This window comes from Gymnogyps californianus, chromosome 4 (assembly GCF_018139145.2).
Source record: "Gymnogyps californianus isolate 813 chromosome 4, ASM1813914v2, whole genome shotgun sequence".
Taxonomy (NCBI): Eukaryota; Metazoa; Chordata; class Aves; order Accipitriformes; family Cathartidae; genus Gymnogyps; species Gymnogyps californianus.
The window spans coordinates 6,042,210-6,050,743 of NC_059474.1; positions in this window are offsets into that span (position 1 = coordinate 6,042,210).

The following is an 8,534-nucleotide window of genomic DNA, read 5'->3' on the forward strand; positions in this document are numbered from 1 at the left end:
GCAGACGCAGCTGGAAGGTACGAGTGCAGTAAGGTGGGGAAGGAGCAAGAGGAACTGGTAGTACGGAAAGGGAACAGGGATGATTCCTCCAAAACTTCTCTGGAGAGTGATCTCAGTAAAATATTTCTGTGAGTAAGTCTTGCACAGACAGTCGGAGTGAAGTCATGGAGTATGCTGGTGATACGAAGCTGGAGAGCAGCATGAATACAAAGAGAATTGGAAAAATCACACAGGAATAACCACATGCCTTTGAAGCCTGTCAAAATAATAAAAAAAGGATTATGCTCTGTAGCACAAAATGATCTCATGCATCTCGGGATGAAAAATGGGGATTTCTGTTCTATGGTGTGAGTTAGAAAGGTGTGAGTCACTCCTGGACCGAGACACCAGCCAGATGCAGCCATGGAAGAGGCAAATGTGATCGGCAGCTACATCACCATCGGTGACTGCTGAGCCCTCGCCTGGTGTGCTTGGGGCGATTCAGGTCGTGCCTGTCAAAAAAAGAGGAAATCCAATGGGCAAGGTGCAGAAAATATATTCTGGGGATTGATAGGATATTCTATTTCATGCAAGAAAAAAAATAAAATAAAATAGGTGACCGCTTCTGTTTAGTCTAGCAAAATGAAGTCTGAAAGGGATGAAATTGCAAATATCTCCTTGGGGATAAACAGCAGGGGGGAGGAAAGAACTACTTAAGTTAAAAGACAGACCTAGCAAAAGAGAAAGTAGGTGTAAACTGCCCAGAAATAAATCCAGTCTGAAAATTAGAGGGAAAGGCTTCTACCAGCCAGAGCAGTGAGGTGCAGAAGCAGCATTCAGTCAGACAAACAGGGAGGAAAACCCAGCTGCTTTTAACATAAAGCTTGATGGATAATGAAAAGAGCGGAGCAGAGTGGGTACACATACATTTTTAGAGAGTGAGGAAAGGGGAAACGAAAGGGAAGGAAGCTGGGATAACTTCAGTTCTCAGAAGACAGTGAAAATATAAACACTCTCCTCTCTAAATAAATAGTTGAGCAGTTTGTAAATAATAATCAAATAAACTTCCTGGCAAATAACAAAGAAATGAGTGTCAGCCAATATAGATTTGTTAAGAAGAAATCATGTAAAGCAAATATAATCTCCCATCATGATAGGATAACAGGCCTGTGAGGAAGGGAGTAACAATAAATGTCTTTTTTACTTAAGACTTTTGACAATACCTCATATGACATGCTCATAAACAAGTGATGGAAGTAGACTCAGCAAGAAACGATCGTAGAATTGGTGCAAAACTAGTTGAATAATTAGACACAGAAAGAAGTTTTCAAAGGTTTGCTGTTAAAGTGATGTATTGAGCAGTTTTTCAAAGGGTTTGTAGTGGGTCCTGCAGTCTTCAGTGTTTTCATCAGTGAATATCTGTCCCATTTTGTAGCTATTACAAGAGTGGAAATACTGCTTTGTGAGATGGACAAGTATGAGAAAATCAGCGTGGACAAGTGCAAAATAATAACCCTTAGCAAAAATCAAGCTAGACATAGAGAGGATGGGATCCAACTGCTTAAACCATTGCTCCTCAGCACAGTATCTGAGAGACTTTGGCAGATCCAACTAGAACACAAGTTAAATGTCCTGGTGCTGCTAAAAAAGCCAAACACCATACTGGACCGTATGAAATGAGACACAAATCCTTTGGCTCTTCTTAACTGCTGGAAGTGCCTTGATTCTCTAGATTTGAGTGCCACACTTGAAAGATGTAGACTAAATGTAGACAAGTGGAACTAGAAGAACCCATAGAGGTTTACAGATCATGTGCCCTGGGAGAGGGGTTGACAGATCTGGAGCTGTTCATACTGATGAGGAGAGGGGAGAAAGAGAGAGACAGCAAACAAATTCTGCTACAAAGAGGATAATCTGTTCTTGGTGCCTCTGACAGGAGAGTGAGAATGACTCTTAAATTCTATCAAGAAATACAGGCTAGGCAGTAGGATAAATAGTCTAATGATAGGTGAAGCATTTGAATTCATTATCTGCATAAGGTGTGAAATGTCTCTTACATTGGAGATATTTAAAGATAGACCAGAAAAATGTATGTCAGGAGCAACATGAGAGTGGTTGATCCTGGCGAAAGGTCGCGTGACAAGACGAACAGCTTCTCAAAGTTTCTCTTTTTCTCTGTTTTCCAGGTTCTTGTGAGATGGTCTGTGCGATACAACTTCTTGAGAATATGGGGAACTAGACTTGAGGTCCAAAGACCAAAGTTCACTTTGACATATACACATATGTCATTCATACATAGCCCTTATATATGTTGCCCTGAACTAATGTGGCCTCTTATTCTTGCACGAGTATGCAACCACTGTTCTGAAACCACAGGTGGGGGGGGGTTTATGTCTTTTGGTAGGATTAATCAAAAGTGGTTATTCTTCAGCACTTTAATGTGGAGATTGCGCATCAGAAGGAAGTACTTGTCAAAGGATTATGGTATTACAGGAAAATAATTGGTATAACTCTTGGCTTATTAAATTTGCCCTAAGGAACATTTGGACTGTTTAGGAGTATGAAGATATTTATTTCTTTGGTACAACTTTGTTTCCAAGTCAAAGGGTAGCTTCTGGAGACTAGGCCAAACCAGAAGTTTTATTTTTTTTCCCTCCCAAACCGACCTTGTCCATCTTATGAATGGAAATATGCAGATAAATGAGTAGCCATACATAATTTAGAACATTTGCTTTAACACTGATGAATTCCAGGCTCATTTTTTTCTCTCCTTCTGACTGAAAGCTGATTATCTGACCTTTCTCATGTGAACAGGGTCTGATAGCTTTTGACCTGCCGCAGGAGGAGCTGATTTATCAGAGCACGGCTGCCTGTAGTCTCGTATCCGAGCCTTACCACCCCGCTCGCTGGTATCAGAGGTTCACTCTTTGCAGCAGTTGTGGGCAACAGCACTCTTTTGACGATGGGGCTGGTTTTGCAATAATCTAGTGCATCTCCGATTATCAAACTTTCAGAAAGGTGACAAATGCCATCTGACTCCTTGCTGTCTCCATAGTCCTGTACCAGCAGGGGAAAGGCAATACCTTTTCAGAGCCTGCCGTGTTAAGGGAAGGATTTGGAGCATCTTCTCCCTATTTACCTAATTCCCTTCCATCACCTCTCCCCCAAATGCAATTCTGCAGTATAATCTAAACAAGGAAACTGAAACAAACAGCTTCACAGTATGACTATAATCTATTTAAGTTATTTTAAAGCCAACAGATGTTTTATAGCCTAAGATTTTCAGCACTGTGTTTTTACAGACCTCTGCTACTCGGCAGGAGGCTCAAAGTAGGCCAGGGGCTGTGGACAATTAAAACTTAAAACCTTTCATTACCAGTCACCAGGTCTCCAGGTCACTCTGATGTTTAAATGCACCTTCTGTCACTATTCACTCAGGGCAGGTCAAACTGCGATGGACTCTGCTCAAAGCCTTCAGAGCCAGCCAGCCATGGCCTGCTGCCAATGCTCACTTCTTTCAAGAAGACAGAAGGAAACTACCTGATCCTTTCAGTGACCTGTGGATCTGATAAAACTTAGCAGAGTCCATCCTCTGTACCACATCTGAGAGATGGTCCAGAAACTTGCTTCTCTTCAATGCCTATCCGGACCTACCAGTAACGCTGTGAGCATCAGCGGTTCTTTGGGCCGTATTGTCCTCCTCATTTCACAAGTTTCACATGAATCCACGTTGTCTTTGTAGCACTTCACCTGTTATAAGTTGCAGCACCATCTTGCAGGGTCACTCCTGGCATTTCATGATGCATTGGCACCTCTTATAGGGAAATTTTCAGGCTGGATGAAGGATCACTTGCTAAGGCCATTCATGAGGCTCAGGTCAAGCATTACTGAAGGGAGGACTGACTTATCCCGATCGTTTCCCCTGGTGCTGACGTGCCACAGACAACACAGTTTGTCTCACCAGCGTAGAATGATTTCCTGATTCTGAATAAAGTGAAGTGAGGAACAGTTTCCCCACCCAAACTCAAAATTCAGCTGAAGAGAACCAGTCTCTTGGCTAAAGAGCTTGTTATTTCCCTCGTTTTTCCCATAACTGTTACTCTGTTGAGTATCCCTTTCATTTATCTTTGTTTTTGCCTCACTACAGCATTACGAATTGCCATGACCACAGTCTGGCTCATGAATTTCTATATATGTCTTGCTGATTTTCTACAAGTGAAGGAGCTGGTATAAGACAACTAACTTTATATGTGTTGTTAAAAATAGAGCTGAACTACTACATTTAGGTATGAATCCTAGAGCAAATTTCCACCAACGTTAGTGTTTGGACATGAGAGGTTTAATTGTTTTTTCTGCTGTTTTTAGCCTTTCTCAGCTCATCAGAGATCAGCCACAGCTGGAGACAGAGGATGAGCCCAATCTACTGGTGGTTTTCTAGAACTGACGTCCAGCACATACCTGTTTTGTGTTTCTCAGCACAAATTTTGTTGAACGACTGCCCAGTTTGGAGACTGGAATGGGTTTTCTCCACCTTATGTTGACCTGGACCATCCGTGTGGGTTTTCTTTTTTTCTTTCTAGAATATTTACTCAATTAATTACCTCCAGTGTCTTTAGGATCCTCTTTCATGATCCCGGGACACGGTTAGGTGCTGATCTCCCCCATACGCTTGGTCAGGTACGTTCAAGTTGAAGCCTGAGATCTAGAGTTTACTTCAAAGGACTAGAAAATGTTTAGTGACCCATGATGGGAGATCTAGTTATAATATTGACATTTTTGGTCTTTAAAATATTTACTGTGATTACATGGGATGGATTCAATGGCCAAAATGTCCTTTCAAGCCCCATGTTCCTTATTGTCCTTTAACCTATTCATGGGAACAACATTTGTGTCAACCGGTAAATGTAGGACATAGTTCTCAGGCTAAACTTCTTTGGGAAATTTACTTTTTTGATGTTATATTGGGAAATTATAACACCAACTACCATGAATGCTAGAATATGCTCTCTCAGGTGGGGTCACTATCAAGGCTTGCAGTGCAGATGTGTGTAACTGTGGAAATAAAAGAAAGGAATAAAATGAACTTTGTATTCTGATCTGTTCTGGGCAATTTAAGCACTATCAACACCTAATTGTTCCATTCTCATCATCATAGAATCACCGAATGGTTGAGGCTGGAAGGGACCTCTGGAGGTCATCTTGTCCAACCCCCCTGCTCAAGCAGGACCACCCAGAGCCAGTTGCCCATCATCTCGGGCGTATTTTCTGAGGTAGTGGCCTCTGGCTTTAGGAGTTTTGACAGGGACATGCAATGAGTCAGGTGCAAATAAGAGTTCAGCCAGATCGATGGCATCATACGATGATCTGCAGATCAGTTCATGGAGTTCAAGCACATGCAAAGAACAGATTGACTTTAATGATTACTTCAAAATGTAGATAAAGGAGCATAATCCTGTTTTGAATGTTACTGGCTTCAGTATGTTGCCCACATGCAGAGAAAACCGAAGTAAACCCTTTTGTTTGCCATGTCATATTTAATGTAAATACCAAATACTACTCGTTTCAGCATTTCCTGGTACTCTGCAGCTGTCTAAATGTGTAATTTTATGTTCTAGACCAACTGATTCAGGATTTATGAGTAGGTTTTTGGGAATGATCTGCCAAGTGTGAAATGATTGCACTGGTTGTTTAAATGAAAAAGGAGTGACTATTGTGACCCTGTTCTTCATGCTTTAACTCAGCCTCCTGCACTGCCTTTTCAATAGATGAACAGAGCATGTAACTGAGTGCAGAGAGCAGTGATGCTGTCTGTAATTTGTCCCCCAGGCTCCCCTCTGGTATTTGGATTTCAGTCCCTTGATTTTAAAAGGTCATTTAGCAAAAAGAGAATGCCACATTATTCATTCCTCCCTGCCTCCCTGCCCCATCCTCTCTCTCCTCCTTTTGGGGAGAAACGCAGAAACTAGCAGCCAATGTCTGTTTAAAAAAAGTGCCTGAATCTAAAATGGAACTACTGACTCTTGTTTTTCATTCCTTGTGGTCTGGTCTTGTGTTAGAGGGAGATTATTCCTAAAAAGCAGCTATTATCACGCCATCCCTCCCAGCCCTTTCCCAGGCATCTTCCGTATACGGCTGCACTCAACCCTGTGTGCAATGGCTCTTGCACAGGGACAAGAGTCACTAGGAGCCCGAAGCTTTGCCAACTGAACTTGCCATGGTCCACTGGCAAAAGAATTCCCTTGGTTATGGTCTTTAGTTTCCAGCCCATTCTAGGAAAAACGTCCAGGTTATCGAAAGCCCTGCTCAACATACGAGAGATGCAGCCAAGGTACGGCGAGATAACTAGATATGCTGCAGAAAGGTGCTGGGTCTACTAGAGAAGTCCTTCATCTCACTATAGTGCCAAGAGCAAATCTGATAGCCTAAGTGGGTACATCCATATTGCCTTTGAATCACATCAGAGAATGGACCCTGGCTCCTGACCCAACTGGTGTTGTCTGGTTCATGTCAACACTGCTCACAGTAGCACCATCCGGAGTAGACTGGCTATGTCCACACTCCATCTAGGATCTATTCTGAGCCCTATGCGGTGTCCCTGTAGTGCTGATCCATAATTACTATTTGCCTTTCATCTCAAAGTCCCCAAAATAACCGGAAGGCTGGGTTCACCATGCAGTTTTCATAGCATGACGTCAGTCAGGATTGCATGTTCCCACTCTAGGACACGACAGGAGTGTGTTTATGGAGAGGGAACAAGGCCATGCTGGGACAGTGGTGGAGGACTGCCTAGGGCAGAAGGAGCCAAACTGATGTGATCTGTGCCTACACTGCGTGTGTGGTAGTCGCAGGATGTTAAACTCATTCTTAAATAATGTTTCGGTTAATATACTGCAGTCAGGAGATACAGGAGAGAGAAAACCGTATGGTCCTGCTATTATTTATACTCGGTACTCCCTAACAATAGAATTAGCACATGTATATCACTAAGAGCCAACACATCTGTGGCAGCACATCAAAACAATTTTGTTCATCTGATCATCTTGCGCTTCAAGGCTATTAGCTTATTTAAGTATCTTTTAGCAACCAGTATCATTCAGTGAGCAAGGATGCCTGTATTTTAAGCTGGTTTCATTATTTCTTTGCTATATAGTCTAAGCTCTAATATGCTCACTCGGAGAGACTCTGGTTGGAGATAAATCAGGAAATGCTTCCAGAAAAAACTGTCATTTCTGCTTTCTTGTCATTGGTTCTTTATTGTAATCCTTATTTGTTGCAGTTCCCTGCAGCAATTTCTTTACTGGGATTGCTTTCTGGTGAACTTTTTCCAATGAACTTCAACTGCCACAGAAATCCCTCATCACATCTGCATTCCTGTGCCATCTGCACCCTTCTCTCCCAAAGCTGACGGGAGAGTGAAGGCTTTAAATTTTGCCTGGTGTTCGTCCGTTCCTGTTCTCTTGTCTGTACAGTGCAGGGAAATGCACAAATTGTACATTCTTCACAAATAATGTGGTGTCCAGCCCAAAGCCTGTTAACCTAATGGAAAGTCTTATCAGTTTTAATGGACCTTTTCCTTATTCCACATAGAAACAGCTCTGATCTTCACTAATGCTGACTTCAGTGGAAATAAATCGATGTGCAACAGCAGAGGATCTATATTTTAAAGAAAATGGTTTGTGAACAGGGCACTGCCTCTGTCTGTCCACCAGATATAATTCGACCATGATGTTGGCAGTGCCTTGTGCCTGCTGTCTCCAGAAGCAAAAAGGAGAGCTGCACTGCAACCACAACGGACAAACAGCAAAGGGAAGGTGGTAAATATGCCAAGACAGGCCAGATGGATACAGCTCCAGCACTTATATCCACAGCAGTTATTGCTATTCATTCAGAGCAATAGGTGCATATAACCTGCCTTTTCAGGCTAGGTTTTAGGCTAAAGGGAAGTCAGCCTCTTCATAAGTGGAGATCTTCTAAGCTCATTTGGTGTATGACACATACACCCAAAGAGAGATTCATCTTAGTTAAGGCTGCAATTCCACAGTCGCTTTATTGCTCCCAAGGCTCTGGGTGCTGGGGGAAGGGTTGTTTCAACAGCCCTCTGCCTCAGCCAGTTATTCCTTTCTCTTTCTTTTTGTCATTGCTACATTTTCTTTGACTGCTCAGTGTCCAAAAAACTAAGCTGGCTGAAACCAAACTAAAAAAAAACCTAAAAAAACCCAGAACCCAAAAAAACACCAGGGGTAATTCTCTGCCAGCTCAATTCCCTGTCCAGATTCCTCATGAAAATGAGCTTTAGCCCAAGGGAGTGGGCAGGATTGTACAGCCAAAGCGGGGGGGATAGGATCACTTATTTTCTGCAACAGCTGAGACTGATGTATTAAGGAGACTGTAAAAAGCATCCTAGAGCAGATGAGATAAATCCCCCTCTGGAAACACTTTCTCTTTAACGACTACAGAGAAAGCCCACACAGACTGTTTCAGCTTGAACAATAATCTTCGATGTCTATAATGAGGTGAAATGGATCCCACACATGAGAAAGGAGATTTCCAGGGCA